Source organism: Tachyglossus aculeatus, chromosome 5 (assembly GCF_015852505.1).
Source record: "Tachyglossus aculeatus isolate mTacAcu1 chromosome 5, mTacAcu1.pri, whole genome shotgun sequence".
Classification (NCBI taxonomy): domain Eukaryota; kingdom Metazoa; phylum Chordata; class Mammalia; order Monotremata; family Tachyglossidae; genus Tachyglossus; species Tachyglossus aculeatus.
In genome coordinates, this window is record NC_052070.1 from 101,388,663 (window position 1) to 101,406,242 (window position 17,580).

At 57.6% G+C, this 17,580-nt stretch overlaps 1 long non-coding RNA gene across 4 annotated transcripts in view; it reads right to left on the reverse strand.

The window, feature by feature from the left end:
* Positions 1-6,688, reverse strand: part of LOC119928448 — a 40,889-nt gene extending 34,201 nt beyond the window's left edge. For all 4 annotated transcript variants that reach the window (XR_005451083.1, XR_005451082.1, XR_005451084.1 and 1 more), the window contains exon 1: positions 6,547-6,688. This is a non-coding gene — a long non-coding RNA (uncharacterized LOC119928448). The remainder of the gene's footprint in view (positions 1-6,546) is intronic.
* Positions 6,689-17,580: the final 10,892 nt, after the last annotated feature.

The window sequence follows — 17,580 nt, forward strand, 5'->3', positions numbered from 1 at the left end:
AACCTAACTAAGTCACAGTAATGCCTGGGAGCCCACTGTAGATTACTGGTCTCTCCACCAACCCCTCCACCCCTTTTGTGCAAATTAGTGAATAACCAAACTCAATGTGAGCAAATCAAGGCAGCGGCATAGCCCACTGTACTTTGTTCATTTATTTTGACAAGTGCAGTTTAATTTTAATTATTTATGATAATACTTCATAGTAGGCTAGTGAATGTGCTGGAGTATATTTGGTTACATTAATGAAGTCTGCCTAATAAGAGACTTCACTCCAGCTAGGAAATCTTGGTGCCAGAAAAGTGGGCTAAGACGATGGGTACACAGTTGGATTCCCCCCCCCCCCCCACGCCCCATGGGACACTTTAATGGGGTGGTAGACACGTAAAGGGAAAATGAGGTCTTTTGAATAGATGGGTGTGTGTTCCTACCTGAGTATCTATTCAAGTACAAGCAGTATTATGCGGGTATAGAAAAATGGGCATGCACATATAAGAAGACCTACTTACACATACATATAAGCCCATACTTATAGGGAAATGTCAGTCAGGTAATGCAACAAGACCTGCAAGTCCGGGGATTAGGGATGAGAAGCAAATTGTAGAGGCTGGTAAAGTAAAAATTTCCATAAAAATGGAAAATCTTATCAGAGAGCTAGGGTTCTAGACTTCCGATACCACTGGTGCGTGCTGCTGTCAGGTACATACCGCCGTGTTACTACTGGAAAGCGAGGGAGGAAAGAAGAAAACTGGGGGAATGGATATGTGTACCAACACGCACACGCCCTCACACACAGCGAACCGTGTAGACTCGTCCCCATTCTATCGAGCCCATTTTAGGTGGTTCTCTCATTCTCGACACTGTCATCCTTCAAATCAATTCATAATAATAATGAAATCTTACCAGGTGCATGTTTCTGCGCTAGTTCGCAAAGCTATCTCTGTGAGAAGGCATATTACATACACATTTGGGTACATTTTCAGTATCATCGAGAAACTGTACTCTGTTCTAATGTGTTTATATTATTACTAGGTGTAATAATGATGCATTCATGTCATATGACAATGAATTATTGTTTTATCTCTTGGAACGTGAGGAAGGAGTTGATCCATTTGTAATAATTAATTACAGCAGAGCGAGGGGCCGGCCTGCGGAGTCCTTTGTTCCTCCACTCCAGCCTCAGCTCCAGGCCTCTGAAGAGATACTTAAACGTGGCCCTGAGAGAAGCGGTTTCTGGCAGGTTTGGGCTGGGAGTGGGACCCTCATTCTGGAGCTGAGGGAGGGGAGCCGTAACGCTTCCCAGACCCTGCCTGACCTGAAACGCTTCCTCCAAATGCATGGCACCGCATCCCTGTCCGTCTCACCGTTCTTATGGCCTCGAAAGGTTGGGCTCACGAAAAAAGCAACCTTATTGGAAAGCCACCCTTTGTGTGGGCCTAAGAAAGCTGCCTGGCTGGCCTATTCCTTAAGGAACAGGAGCAAGTGTCTGCCAAATCTGTTGCGCTGTACTCTCCCAAGCCCTTAGTGCTCTTCACACAGTCAGCGCTCAATAATTGATTGATTGGTTGACTGGTCTTGGGGCCAGTCTGAAGGACCAACGCACAGGGAAACCGAGGACTTTCCGGCCTTGACCAACCCCTGCAAAATGGTCCTCGCCCACCTGGCTGCCTCGCTCACTCACAAACACACAATGCACCGGATTCCCCAGTCCCGGATTCCCCAGTCCAGGAAGCAGATGGATGCTTGCCCCTTCTCTCCCCCTTCCCAACCCCCGAGCTCCCCGCCGTTCCCCCAAAAGGATTATTATGTGGTGTCACCTGCTCGGAGCCACCTTATTTCCCCTTTTCTGTCTCCCCCAGCCCCACCCACTCCGACCCCTTCTCCCGGGGGCGCTGGGCCCCGGCGTGGGAAAGACGGGTTGGAGCTTTTCACAAATCCAATATCCCCTTGAACCAAAACCAATTAGCCTGGCCCAAGGTCCTGTCATTGAGGCACCGGACCTCCTTTCATACCCCTGCCGGCTCAATTGCCGCGAGGGGTCTGGCGGTGAATGAGCGAAACCCACTTAAAGTGGTGCTTAAGCCCGGACCGGGGTGAAGGGAAAGAGCGAGTCTCTATAGGAACCGGCAACAACCCCTTCTGAAACACAACTGACCAGGGTTTTTTGTTCCAAATGTTTTTTCTTTTTTTAAAAAAAATTCTTTCCACCATATTATCAGGGGAAGGAACGTAAAGCGGGGCGCCTCTGGGCTGGGCTTCTCCTGGTCCCCCTCTTTAAGTCTTTGAGCAATGGTTTGGGGAGGAGTGGGGTGGGGGCGACCCCGCTTCCTCTTTCCTCTGCAGTACCGGAACCGAACTCGAAGCACAGCCCTCTTCGCTTCCTTCCTGGCTATGGATGCCCCTGACTCGATCTCGGGGGGCGGGGGCCCCAGTCGGGGACAACGTCGGACCTGGAGGGGGTCCCCTTCCCCGCCGGCCCCCCGCCCCACCTCTCCTGCGCATCTCTCGGCCACACCCATCCAAGCGCAGAGAACAGATCTTGTGAACGGACCTGATATCCCCATTCACAAAACCGGGGTGGAACGCGCAACCCTCGCCGTCTCCATGGTGACGGGCATCCCACCCAGGGCCCCGGTGCTGATTGGTCAGTGACCAGGCCCCGGATGAGTCGGTCCATGGGGTCTGGGAGGGAGAGCGGCTCGGAGGTTGCCGTTCTCTTGCCCAGAAGGGAGACCAAGTCAGGCCTTTTCCACGGCCCCCCGGGGGAGCGGGTCTGACCTGGGTTCTCCAGTAGTCGCAGGGCTTGCAGACGGAGGCTCCACTAGGTTTAGCGTTTCTTCCCGTTTTATGGTATCCACTGGTCCTACCCTGTTACCCCGTCCCCCGTGGGGAAGATCTTGGTTACGGCCCGGGGGCTGGAAATGGCGCTGGGTGAGAGGAGGGAGAGAGGAAGGGGGACACCGGCGCTCTCGGCACCCCTCGGCCCAGTAGCCTGGCCTAGTGGCCAGAGCCCGGGCTTGGGAGTCAGAGGACACGAGTTCTAACCCCGGCTCTGCCACTTGTCTGCTGTGCGACCTTGGGCAAGTCGCTTCACTTTTCTGGGCCTCAGTTACCTCACCTGTAAAATGGGGATTAAGACTGTGAGCCCCAAGTGGGACAACCTGATGACCTTGTACCTACCCCAGCGCTTAGAACAGTGGTTGGTACGTAGTAAGCGCCTAACAAATACCATTATTGTTATTATTATCATTATTGCCGCTCCCCTCCCCTTGCCAAAAACAACTCTCGGCGAATGTCTGGAGCCTGCGGGCCTCCAGCTGGTTGAAGGAGCGCGGCGCGGGTTTGCCCTCGTGGCACGTTCGCGCCGGGTGCGGGGGGCGGGGAGGAGGGATTAATCTTGATCCTGCAGACTCGGGTGCCTCCGCCGAGCTCCGTTTCGGGGAGGGGGCGGGAGGGGGAAGGCCGGAGGGGGTGGGGGCGAGGGCGAGCTTCTGCGTCTCTAATCCGGGCGCTGCGTGTGGGAGCGGGCGGATCAGGGAATTAGCGCTGTAACTTCGGATTAGTAACGCTCGCTAAATGAGAGTCTAATTCCGACCCTTCATGCCTTTCAGCGTTCCGGCCCGGCCCTAGGAGGCCTTTCCTGCCCCGTCTTAGTTCTCTGGCATCTCCCGCTGGCCCTGCGGACCAGGTCCCTTCTCCCCACGGGTCTGTGGGATGGGGGCGAGGGACCGGGAGGACTTGGCGGGGCGGGACAAGGGGAAGGCCCGAATCCGCTGACTCCCACCAACAACATGTCCAGGGGAGGCGCCGGGGCAAACTCCAAGGAAGTCATTTCCTATTGGGAATTTTCAGAACCTTTCCCGCTCTGCCACCAGCTTCCTCGCCACCCGGAGTCTGGTCTCTCTGGACTGTCTGGGCTCTCTGGGCTGCCCCGCAAAGATCTGGGCGACGCGCCTTCCCCTACCTCAGGCTGCCCAGACCCGTGGCACCGAGAGGCGGGTGAGACTCTCCCCTCCATCATTTCCCCCTTCAACTGATTTTCCATGATAGCTGTACTCAGACCTCTTTTACGGTCTACACCTGTCCCGGTCTTCCCCAAACCGTTTCCTTTCTGCGGCTTCCGAGAGAGATCAAGCTATCAAAAGCGAATCCCTCTCGGAAGCGATGAAGCATGGAAAGGCCGGTAAAACCAGGTGTTGGCCAGTCGAGAAGCCGTGTGGCCTAGTGGAAAGAGTAGGAGTCTGAGAGTTAGAAGACCTAAATTCTAATCCCGTCTCTGCCAATTGCTTGCTTGCTGTGTGACCTTGGGCAAGTCACTTCACTGCTCTGTGCCTCAACTGTAAAATGGGGATTAAATCCCTGTTCTCCCTCCTACTTAGACTGTGAGCCCCATGCGGGATAGGGACTGTATCCAATCTAATTAACCTGTACCTTCCCCAGGGCATAAAACAGTGTTTGACACACAGTAAGTGCTTAACAAATACCAAAAAAAGAAAGGAAAGAAAAAAAAGAAGCAAGGGAAGGTCGAGAAAGGGTGAGGGAGCAGGGTCTTCGGCTCTGCCTGGGGACACTTGGGCTGACTTCTGCTTCAGTTTCCCCGCTGTCGGCGAGAGCGCCTCCCTACCCCCTGCCGCCAGCCACCCTGGGAAGGTGGGGGGGGGGGGCAGAGTCCCAGGAAGGAAGGTGGGCTCCCTCAATAATGAATGAATCAATCATACTTATTGAGTCTGCCCTGTGCAGAACACTGTACCAAGCGCTTGGGAGAGGATAATACAACAGAGCTGGTAGACACGTTCCCTGTCCTCAACGAGCTTACAGTCCAGTGGGTTCTCCCAACGCCCGGGTCCTACCAATCCCGGGTGTGTGGGGGGGGACAGAGAAAGGGGAATTGGAAGGGACTCCAGTGATAGAGGAGCATCCCGGGGATGGGGCAGGCCGAAGCGTCCCACTCTGCCCTCACCAACCCCCTGTTCCTTCGCCCTAGTACCAGGACCATATCTCCAGCCAGCTAGTCGGGGCAAGCGTACTTTGCCGGCTTTGGGCCCTGGGTACATTGATGCCGCCCTGGCTCCAGCTCCGGAGCCGGCGGAACAGGATTATCCCGTGGCTCAAGAACGGAGAGAAATCAGGCTCCGGGGTGAACCCGGAACTCTAAGGGGCTCAAGCCCTCCATCCCCTTAGCCTGCTAGCTCGACCGGGGCCCAGATTTGGGATTTGCGCCTTAGGATTTTTGCTGTCTTTCCCTCAGAAGGCGCTCTCTCTCTCTCTCTCTCTCTCTCTCTCTCTCTCTCTCTCTCTCTCTCTCTTTTCTCCTGACAACCTGCACCCTGTCGTTGCCGGGAGAGATGAGGCAAGGGAGGGAGGGAGGGGAGGAGAGCGGCGGAGGAAGAGGGAGGAGGAACAGAGAGGGGGAAGGGTATGGTTTTCGCCAAACCAGCTCGAGGAAGAGCTCGCCCGTCTCCCAATGTGTTGCTAAAATGTGCCAGGAGATTGCGTGGCAGAGCGCTCCGTGCTTTGCGTTGCTATGGGAACGGAATGCAGATTTCCCCACAATTGCTTTTTTATTTGCTAGACATTGTAATACATCTTATGTTGCGACTTCTCGGGTTTGCAGGAAAAAAGTGTGGGGGGGGGGGGCAAGGCGAGGAGCCCTTTCTGCATGTTAACATTTCAGGCAACGTGGGAGTGAGGGGAAGGGGAGAGGGGCGGAGGCGGAGGCAGGGGAGGGGGAGGAGCGGGATGCCCTAGCCCCGGCTCAAACAGATAGTTTGTATGCAGGGAAAGTCTTGGCGGGGCGGGCAGCCTCTTTCTATTGAGCAGAACTTCCCGCCCCCCCCCCCTTTCCTACCCCCCTTCATTTCTGCTCCGGTTCACGCTGCACAGAGACCCCCCAACCGCACACAAAGGCAGCTGCCAAAGCCCGTGAAAAGTGATCAAATTATCAAGAACTTGACCTCACCGAGGGGCGAAGCTTAGGGAGGGCTGAGTAGAGCCCGATCAAAAACCGAAGCCGCATGCTAATGCCTCTCGGGGTTGGACTTGCCGAATAATTCGATAAAGGCCGCATTGTGGGAGCCGAGCGGCGGGCCGTCCACACCCCCCGCCCCGTGTCCCCCCCACCCTACCCGGCCCCCTGTCTCCCTCCCAAAAGATTTGCATCCGAAAAATCCCGGTCCCGAGCTATGGGAACCGGTTTGTTCCATCCTGATTTATGAGACGGGAGAGGAGGGGGTGGGGAGGAGTATTCTCCCCCTCCCCAAGATCAGCGACTCCTCCTCCCCCTCCCCGCCCCAGCTTGCTTTCCCTCCAGAGCCTTCCCTCCCCCTCCGTCTCCCGCCCCCTCGCCCTTTCCCCGCCGCCGTTCACAGCTTCCCCCGGCCACGGGAGGGGGGTGCTCGGCCCCAGGGAGGGCGAAAACCGTCCCCGAGTTCAGAGCCAGGACGGGCCGGAGAGGCGCGAGACAGAGACCCCGGGAGACTGAGAGAGCGAGAAAGAGGGGGACAGAGAGAGAGAGAGAGAGAGAGAGAGAGAGAGACGGACGGCGAGTACCTGGTCCTGCGGGCTGACGGTTCAGGGTGTCGGAGGCCCGGATTTCTGGCTCCTGGGACTCTCCTGCGCCGGCCCCGGCCCCGGTCCGCCCGGGGAGGGATGTCGGGGGACGGCGGGGCGGGATGGGGAGTGACGGCGGCTCGGTCGAGGTCGGGGAGGGGGCGTGCTCCTCGCTCTGAGAAGTTGTGAAAGTCATTTCTACTTTCGGTTATCTAGCTTTATGATGGCTCAATTACACTCATACAGCTAGATAACCAAAGAGAGAAACGGGCCTCGGTCCGGCGCGGGGGCGGGGGAAGCCCTCTCCGCCGCCTCCGGATTCGCCCCGTCCAGCCGGGCTGCGAGAGAGAGAGAGAGCCGGCCTTCATCTTCCTCCGGGGACAGAGTCGAAGACAGGAGCGCAAGGGGAGGGGTTGGGAGAGGGGAGAGGGGAAAGGAAAAAATAAAACACATAAAAAAACCAAAAAAACAAGCACATCAGCGGAGCGGGCCCCGCATCTCCTGCCTCCCGGAGCCCCGGCCCGCTGGGATGCCCCGGTCGCCCCGCGGGGGGTCCTCCGGGTGCGGGGAAAGCGTCCGGTTGGCATGCGGGTCATGTACTGCGGTCCCAAGGCGCCGGGCGCGCAGGGGAGCCCGGGGTCTCCTCCCTCCCCCCCGCCCCCTCGCCCACTGCCCAACCAGTTTTTCTTTCGGATGGTAATACCCCGCGGGGAAGTGACGTCAGCCGACTCCCGGCCAATCAGATCCCCCCCCATTCAAATCCCCGACCCTTTCCCGCGCTCGGCAGGGCCCAGACTTTACAATGGACTTGGCGTTCTCCACTTTATCCCGGGGAGGAAGGTGGCGGGGTGAGGGGAGAGAAGGAGGAGGGGTCTCTCTGCAGAGGAAGAGTCGGACCTCTTCTCCTCTCGGAATAATCGCTCCTCTCTTGAAGGTCTTGGGGAAAGATAGCCGACTTCGCAAGGGAAGGATGTGTGTGCGTGCGAGTGGGTTGGTGTTTGTGTGAATATGAAGGTGGTGGTGATGTGGCGGGGGGGGGGGGGGTTGGTCTATGAAAGTGAGAGCCTACGCTCTGAGCGCTGAGGGTACGCGTGAATGGCGGGAGCGTCTATAGGCCGGCCTGCGGTGGCACGAACTGCCCCTCCGTCAGCCCGCCCGTCTGCAGGGTAGAGCCCCGGTGCTCCTCGGAGCATACGGGACGTCCAGACCACTCCTCTTAGCTGGGGCCTGGGTCTCTGGGCCGTGCGCGCGCGCGCTCACTTCTCCTCCATTCCCGGGATGTCTCCGAGAAAAGAGTCAATGGGTTCGCTTGTATCGCCTGAGTTCCCATCACGTAAATATTTTCCCAATCTTTCCACAGCCTCCAGGGCTCTTTTCCGTTCAGTGAAACAATGGTTGGAGAAGGTAGGTTTTGTTCAATTACCCAAATCGGATAACCGCGCCCCATCACAGACACAAAGAAACACGAATACATACACAGGCACACCCACACAGATACTTACAGATACACACCCAGATACACACACACACACACACACACACACACACACACACACACACACACACACAGACACTCACATGTTCCCAGCTGTCATACGTACAGGTAAAGAGCCACGCAAGCTTATACAGACAATCACACACGCACATTCACGCCATTTTTACTCATTGAAATTCAACCCGAACCGGGCGAATTTTGCCCTCGTGCTAATTATACAGCCGCTGACCTAATTCTCAGATAAATACCATTAGCGATGGAAAACGAACGAAAAGGATGCCTCGCTGGAATATGGGCTCCCGCACCTTGTTCTGTAGCACGGCCTGCCTTGGTCTGGATGGGGCTGGTTGATGGGGAGGGGGTTCATTCTGGATCCCCAGCTGGGTAGCTGATCCCCTCCCCCCTCCCCAGCCTCACTCCCGGGGCAGGCTCTTTGGGTTTCACCTCCGAAATTGGCTCCAGGTGAGGCCTGCTTCTCGGAGCTCAGATTTTAGGGGATTCGGTCGGAATTCACCATACCGAGGGGACCATTTCTTGGGTGCCATGGGAGGAAGGACTGTTCCAAGAAAAATGGAATCTCCTTTCTGGGCCTCTGTGAGCCTCTCCTCTCTCTCCTTCTTCGAAGCCGTCTTTGTTCGTGCTAACGCCTGGGCCTCCCGCCCCGCCACCAAGCGCCGGATTGGGGGACCTTTCCCCGCATCGTTCCCCTGCCCTCTCTGCCCTCTCTGACCTCTCTGTCCCCCCTGACCACTCCAGGCCGCCGAGCCGGGGTCCCTCGGGGGGCCGCAGGATCGCAGTTCTCCAGTGTCCTCCGAGAGAGGATGGATTCCCAAAGGGCCGGGGAGAATCGTCCCTCTCCTACGGGGGTGAAAAGCCCTCCCTGGGAGCCGCGGGGTGAAGAGGAGGGCAGGCTGCTTCTTAAATTACAATTCCCCTCATCTCACTACCAAATCGTCTCCGACTTCCTTTAGGCGCTGGTCACTTGTTTTCTTTTTTCTTCTTCTAGGACGAGAAAGAGACAGTGAGTCCGTCCCGCTTCCCGCCAAGTCCCCCCGACTCCCTACCTACAGCCCAACCAACTATTTAACATCCATCGTCCCGCCCCCGCCTAAGCAGAAAGCCGTAAGAGCCAGAGAAAGCGGCAGAGATAGAGAGACATCCCCCGGAGGCCCCAGATATAGGAGGACAGAGAAAAACAGACTGTGAACTGTCGTGATAGAACAGTGTCGGTCTTCGGACTCGAGGTGTGTAATCTCCAATAATCGCGACATATTTTGGGGGGTAGGGGATTACAGCCTCCAATCCCTCCCCCTGGCTTGATCCCCTCTCTCCGGTTTCCCGGTGGGCGGCTCCCCTAGATTCCCCCCCTAGGGCTTGGAGCCGGGGTTGCGAGGAGAGAATCGGCAGCCCCCAGAGCTCAATTCGAGAATTAGAGGGCCCAGTTAGATCTTGAAGGAGAAAACGAGATAGGAGAGAGAGACACAGAGAAACAGAGAGAGAGAGAGAGAGAGAGAGAGAAGCCCCTTTAAGTGTAATTTAAGCAGGATGCGTACAAAATGGCTTCTCGGAGTCGCTAATGCTAACAAACAGTGTGCAGAAGGCATGGAGTACTTGCTTAGAGGGGAAAAAAGCCCACTAAACCCCAATTTGGATGGTGTTGAGGGCAGAGAGAAATGCTCGCTGTCCTCTGCTCTTTCCCATTCCTTCGCTCTTCCCTTCAAGACCACAGCCCAGGGAAATCGTCTCTGGGCTCAGCTAGGGGGACGAGATTCCCCGGGGGGACACTCTCGGGGCACGGGTGAAGCTAGCGAGGCGGGAGAGCAGACAGGATTCGGGTCGGAGGACTCGGGGTCCAGATATTCCTTGCTCCAGGCCTGGTGGCAAAGCCCTCTCAATCCAAGTCTCCTTCCTCCTGGATCCTTCCCCACGTAGCGGATTAAAAGTCTTCCACCTCCTGAGCCGGGGCCTAATTGCTCAGGGAGAGGAAAAAGAGGGTCCTCGAAGTCCCGTCTCCCTGCGCTCGAGCCGCGCAGAGCCGGGCTGGGTCAGGCCGGACCCTGGACAGAGTTTCTCCGGGCGAGCCTGGCCTTTACCCCTCGGCCGAGGGGCTGGAGGCCCGGACTTCCCTGAGGGTGCCCGGGGCTACCTCCCTCCTTGACTGCTCCAAGATGAAGGCTTTTTAGTTGAGCCATGAACCCGTTGCGTCATACCCTGTAAGGCACACGCCCCGCAGGGCTATGAGCCGCAATATCATGGCTATGTCGCAGAAATGCCCTCTTGCACCGTGATAGGCGCTCACGCACTGACATACCTCCAGGCATTCACTCTCACATACATTAAACTCACAGACACATTCACACGCACACACAGACACACACGGTGCTTGTGTAATAATAATAATAATGATAATAATAATGATAGTAATAATAATAATAATATTTTTGGTATTAGTTAAGCGCTTAACTATGTACCAGGCACTGGACTAAGCCTGTATCCACCCCAGCGCTTAGTCCAGTGCCTGGCACATAGTAAGCGCTTAACAAATACCATGATGATGATGATGAAACACTTTCATTCTCCCTATTTACATGCCTAAAATTATCCATCCTTCAAAATATCCTCATGGGTTCACACAGCTACACATGCAGACGTACGCACACACACAGACCTGCAAACACACACACACACACACACACACACACACACACACACACACACACACACACACACACCATTGGCGCACACAGAAAAGCGTGTGGATCGGAACAGTTGCACTTTTGTCGAGACCCGAGCTCCCAAGGGATTGAGGAGGGAGGGAGAACCTACATTCTGCTCGCCCCACGGGCCTGCTAGCCTCTCGGCAACCGCGCCTGACCCTGGGCCCGCCGCCGCCCTGAAGCCTGGAGCCGGGAGTCGCTACCCCTGAGTGACCGGGTCCCTGGCCATGGTGCTGAGCATTACTCCCGCCCCCCTCCGGTCCAGGGCTCGGCCAGTCCCGGCTGGAGATGCCCGGAGAGGAGCTCAGGAATAACCGTCTGCCTCCTTCGCCCGCCGAACTACTGCCCCGAAGCGACGGAACTCGTCCGACCCGACCGGGAGGGAGACGGGGCGAACGGGTCTCCTAGCCTCATCCCACCTTGCTGGACTGGGACGGGCCGGCATCGTGTAGGTTTCCGATCCCAGGACCCCCGCTACCAACTCCTATTCGTACCTTTCTCCATTCCCACACACAGATGAAGACAAAAAACGCATATAACGCCTTGGGTCCGCACACAGATGCACACACAGACCCTCACCTAGACATTCACAGACACACACAAACACACATACAGAATCCAGCCCCCGCACCCCCTACACACACACACACACACACACACACACACACACACGTTTTTTGCCTTGTGTACATATATACAAGTCGAAAGAAGACCCAACACAGATACACATATGCACACAGGCACACACACAGACCCACATTTATATACCTGCACACCTTCAGCTCTACCTACTCACGTGCCGAAAATTAAACATCCTTCAAAATATCCTCAAGTGTACACACGCACAAACACACATACACAGACCCACAACCCCAATACCTGAAAGCCCACAGCCCCCATTCACCTTTACAAATAAGTACACAATATATACCACTCCAAGTATATACCCCTACAATAGATTTAGAGATAAATATACATATTCATCTAGCTCTAGTAATACACATGCATATATACAAATAAGTTTTCACATACATCTCCCCGACCAAACACAAGCATTTTTTCCTAAAAATGCCTATACCTACACACTTGTATTTTGGCCCTTTGGGTGGGTAAGTCTGCCCGAGGGCTACCTTTCGGTCTCCTCTTCCTACTATTTTGCAATTTTTCTCAATTGCCTCAGGTCCGTTCCTAGTTGGGCCAACAAAAACTTCAGAGAAAGATTCTAGGGCAAGGAGAGGGGAGAAGAGAGAAACTGGAAGAGTAGATAAGGCAGTCAGGCCTGGTGTGCGTGTGTGTGTATGTGCAAATGTGTGACTGTATATAAGGGCATGCATATGTGCCTGTGTATGAGTGCCTGCATATTTGAGCCCGGGCCCTGTGGGGATGTGTGTCTGGGTGCATGCATTCGTGAATGTGTGTGTAAGTGTGCAAAAGTGTAACCTGTCTGTGTACATCTTAGGTGAGCACGAGGGTGTGTGTGTCTCAGGAGCGACGCAATCGGAACTCGAAGGGGAAGGACCCAAGGCCCCAGCTTCAGGAGCTTCAGATCTCGGCGGCCCTGAAGGGGGCCCGGGCCGGACAGAGTGGACATGATGGAACAGGATCAGGCAGGACAGAGTGGGAAATTTAGCCTGCTTCTCCTCCTTGCCCCCCTCCCCACATGACGTTATGGCCTTTTAATTAGGGGAAGTTATTTTTAGTCATCTCAAGTGACCTGTTTTACTAGTATTCCCCCAGTCCCCCACCATACACACACCCAAATCTTCCCTCCTTCCTCCTCCTCCTCTGCCTCACCCTATCCCAGCCGTAGGCCGGTACTGGCCCGATTTCTGTATTCCCAAAGGCAAATCAGACACAAAGGGTCCCGGCCTCGTCAGGGTAGGGGTGGGGGAGGGAGCTTCCCCGCCTCCCCACCCTCCTCGCCCCCAACCCAAGGCCCACAGCCCACGATCCCGGGTTGTCCACTTTGGAAGAGTGGGGAGCAGGGCCCGGACGAGCAGGAAGCTGACCTTGGGTCTGCAGGCGGCTAATTCGCCTTTTCCCCGCCTTCCAATCCATGAAATTTGGATCGCCGTTTCCGCGGATCGGAATTCCCAGCCAACCTGCCCTGAGTTCCCGCCAGCCTTTCCCATCCGTTTTCCTTCCTCAGCTCCTGGCCTACAGCCCGTCTGAACTATCTCCCTTCTCCCGATTTGGTGGAGCCCTGGGGCGAATCGCCCACCCTCGCTCCCACCGAGACTCACGGGACAGAGAGACCCCGTCACCTTGCCACTTCTCCACCCCGAACCCCTCCACGACCCCGAATCCGAGCCTGTTCCTCACCATTACCCCCCGCCCCCCTGCATAGGCCTTGGACGGACCTTCACCCTTCTCGCTCTTTGGGATTCCAACCAGCACGCGAGCCCCCTCGCCCTACACACCCAGGGTCTCACCCACCCGTTTGTTCTTCTCCATCCGGCTCTCAGGAGACCAGGCACAGTGCCACGACCTCTCCAAGAGGGAGAGACCCCCCACGTGTCTCCCCAAGGAAGCAAACCCTCTGGGTACCCCATTTCAGAGGAGGAAAAGCTCCATGTCATGAGCTACGATTTGGAAGGCCGATGAGAGGTGCGCTGACCCTTCCACAACCTTTCCCGCGGTTCCACCGGTTTGACTGTTTCCTCGGTTGCGAGAGGAGCGGGAAGAAGGTTGTCGGGGGGAGGGAAGTGTGTGTGTGTGTGTGTGTGTGTGTGTGTGTGTGTGTGTGTGTGTGTGTGTGGTGGGGAAGGGCTCTGGAGGGAGGGGGTGTATGGGGAAGAGGGTGCTAGTGGCTTCCCAGAGATTTTTTTCCGATTCCTTCCCTTGACCCAAGTTCTTGTTCCCTCCAAATCCTTCAACTCGCCCCCACCCCCAACACACACACAACCCCCACACATACATCCCTCTTTCCCTGGTGACATGAGACACCAGCCCACGTTTCCCTCCACGCTCCCCCCCCCGTCTCTCACCCCCACTCCCACACACCCCGGCCTTCCCTCCCCATCACCGCCCCCTCCAAAGCCCTGACCGTGTCTAAGGCTCACAAGGTAGGAGTCTCGGTCCGGGGGGGGGGGGGGCGGGGGAGGGGTCTTCTCGCCCCCGCCCCCGCCCCCTATCAACCTCCTCCCCTTCCCCTTCGCCCTCGGGCGGCCCCTGAGCGGCGGGACCAGAGACCCTTCCTCTCCAGGCCTCCCCAGAGCGCCTCCCCACCCCCACCCACCGCCTGATTTCTGTCCCCGATCCACCCCCTCACCCTGAACCGCCTCAGCCCCACGGGCGTCTGGAGACTCCCCCGACCCGGCCCCGGAAGAGACGCACCCGACGGCGGCACTTACGACTGGGGGAGGGGGCGGGGGGCCCGGGAGGCAGCGGCAGAGGCTGGTCGGTGGTCTGGGGTCGGCGTGGGCGGGGAGCGGGGGGCTGGGGGCTGGGGCTCGGGAGGAGGGTCATCCCCAGCCCCAACATGGGGAAAACAGTGCTCCCAATCTTGCCATGGGCTCCTGCCGCCCCCACTGTTCCCCCTTCCCCCTCGCGGCCGGCGGCGGAGGGCGATGGTCGGCGCTGGATGCTCCTCTTCTCATCTCTCCCCTCTTCTCTTCTCCTCCCTTCTCTTCTCTTCCCTTATCCTCTCCTCTCCTCTCCTTTCCTCTTTCTCCTCCCCTTTCCTCTCCTCTCCTCCCCTTTCCTCTCCTCTCCTCTTCTCTTCTTTCCTCTCCTCTTCTCTCTTCTTCTTTCTTCTCCTCTCCTCTCCTCTCCTCTCCGCTCCTCTCCTTTCCTCTCTTCTCCTCTCCTCTCCCCTCCCCTCCCCTCCCCTCCCCTCCCCTCCCCTCCCCTCCCCTCCTCTCCTCTCCTCTCCTCTCCTCTCCTCTCCTCTCCTCTCCTCTCCTCTCCTCTCCTCTCCTCTCCTCTCCTCTCCTCTCCCAGCTTCTCCTGGTTCTGGAGCGGCTTCCAGCGCCGCCTCCTCCGGCAGACTCGGCCCGCAGTGACGTCAGCGCCCCCTCCTCCTTCCCCCTTTCCTCCCCCTTTCCCTCCCCCTCCCTTCACTCCAAACATTGCGGAAGGGAGGGGAGGGAGGAAGAGGAGGAGGAAGGAGGAGGAGGAGGCCTGGCGGGAGTGACCTGCGGGAGAGGGAGGGAGGGGAACTCTTTCCCCGCAACCCCATGGTGCCCATCGTCCCCTCCCCCCCCAGTCCCTCTCTTCAACCCGTGCTCACAGTAAGGTGCAGGCCGCCGCGGCGCCATTCCCCAAACCAGCGATTCCTGCCGACGCCGGGCGCCCCCGAATCCAGACCCTCCCCCCGCTCCCTCCGCCCACCTCCTCCAATCCGGGGAGGGCGGGATGGGGGAAGTGAGATTCTGGAGGAGCCGGACCAGGATCCCCCTTCTCGAGGGGGGCAGGGTTTCGAAGGGGAGGGGGAGGGCTGGGGGAGCCGGAGAGTAGTATGGGTCGGAGCTGGGGAAGGTGGGGGTCGCCTCTTCCAGAGATCTTGGGTGGGGGAAACCCACCCTCGGATCTCCAGGCGTCGACCTGGGTCGCTCCGTTCCCGATCTCCCGCAGAACCGAGAAGCGGCGGGCCCGCAGCCGGTCCTGGCGGCCCAGGCGCGGAGACCGCGAAGGAAGCCCGTGAAGCCCCGCTCCCCAGGGCCGCCCAGCCCGGCCGCTGTCCAAATGCTGAACTTGAACTTGGCGGAGTCGGGGGCACAAAGCCGGCCGGTCCGCTCCGCCAGCCTCGGAGCCAGCCCACCGGCTGATCACCCGGACCCATTCCCGCCCCCCGCCCCATCCGCATAGGTTGGGAGCAGATCCGGGCGATCTGGGTTGCCGCATTCGAAGCCCCTGGAAACTTGGCTGCATTCGGGGGAAGGGCGAGGGGAGGAAGGGGGAGAGAGGAGGAGGACCTGGGTGCCGAGAACGCCAAGCAGGAGTCCCTCTGTCTCCTCTGGGTCTCTGGGTCTCCCTCTCTCCCTCCCTCTCCCCGCCCTTACAGCAGCAGGGGAGGTCTCGACAGCTGAACTTGTCAGCGGCATTTTACCATCCATCAAACCCCAGACAGACAGGCCAAGTTCATGAGCAATAGGCTTAGCTGTTCCGAGACCCCACCCGCCCCCAAGAGCCGGAATTAGAGGGATTCCGGCGGGCTGGGGGTTGGGGGTGGGGGAGGGGAGGGAGAGGGAAGGGAGTTTGTGGGGCAGGAGAGGGAGAGGGGAGGGAGTCTCTCGGGGGCGGCATTCTTGAATGGCAGGGTCGGGGGTCCAACCCTCTCTCCCCTCTCACCGCTCCCAGCCTTTCCCCACCTCGACATTTACGGCTCGGGGAGGGGTCGAGGAGAGGAGGGGGCTGGAGAGGCGGGGAGGGGGAAAGGGGCAGGAGGGTAGGGGGACTTCTCCCTTTTCTACCTTTTGTAGTTTCTGTCCTCTCCCCAGATTCTCCCCACCACCACCGCGGATGGGGGTGGGGGCAATATCTTTTGGCCGTTTATTCTTCATCTAGGTTTTATTTTATTTACTAAATAGAAACCTCTTCCTCCTCTCCTGTTTCTCGCCGCCTTTGAAGCCTTTTTTCTTCGATGCCATTGCTTTCTATTTTCACGCGCACACACACGCGAGCGCGTGCGCGCGCGCGCACACACACACACACACACACACACCAATTCTTAAAAATAATCTTTGCGGGGGGGTGGGGGAATGAGGGAGGGAGGTGTTAAGAGGACGTGGGAGGGGGAGGGGTGGGAAGAAGAGGCAGGAAAAACAGACACAGAGAAGGGCTTTTTGGAAGCGCACGGCCATTTCAAAACGCCTAGCGCCGGGCCGTGAGAGGGGTGGGGAGAGAGATCTAGGGAGAGAGATAGGCAGAGCAGGGACGGAAAGAAGCAGTCAGACAGACGGAGACAGGGGCAATCGCCGAATCGAACAGGTCGCCGCCAAAGATTGACCCTGGCTGTGTCCAAAACCCTGCTCCTCGGGGCCTTGGCCTCCGTCTCTCCTTCCTCCAGCCTCTCTAGATCTTCAGAAGATCCTAGGCCGCCAGGATTCTGCCCTTGGATGGAGCTGGCGGCCGCTCCGCCCCTCCAGCCTCTGTCGAAGTCCCGAGAAGTGCATTTGTGCCCCCGAACTGGCTCCCGAAGTGTCGCTCTACGTGACCCAAACCACTCAGTACCTACTGAGGCTTCCTGCTTCTGCCCACGGGAGCGACAGTCACCAAGTACGCCTTTCTAGCTGGCTCTGCCCTTGCCTGCCACTGACCCTCTCTCTGTCTCTGATTCTCTTCCTCCCCGCCCCCCACCCCTTGTCCCCCCTCTGTCTGTCCGTCTCTCCATCTCCTTTTTCATGGAGACACCCGGCCCGTGGACGTGTCCTGCAGTTTAACTACTTCCAAATTCTTTGTTCGGGTCGCACTGGGGCTCCATTGTCCCTCTATTGAGAGAGCTTTAGTGCCAAGCGAAGCTGAATGAATTTAGGGACACGCCGCTCCCAATCTCCAGGCTCGGGACCATTGATTCGCCTCATTGAGGACGGGGGTGGGGAGGGGGCGTCGTGGAGCGAGGGGGATGGCAAAGCACTCCCCTCCTTCTCCTCCTCCTCTTTCCCTATTCCTCCTCCTCCTCCTCTTCTATTTTTCCTTCTTCCCCTCCTCTCTTCCTCCCCTCTTTCTTCTCCTCCTCTTCTATTCCTCCTTCCCCTCTTTCTCTTCCTTCTCTTTCACCTACTCCTTTCGCCTCCACCTACCTCCTCCACCTTTTTATCGTCATCCTCCTCCTCTTCCTCCCTCTCGCCCTTCTCCTCCTCCTGTAACTGATTCCTCCCG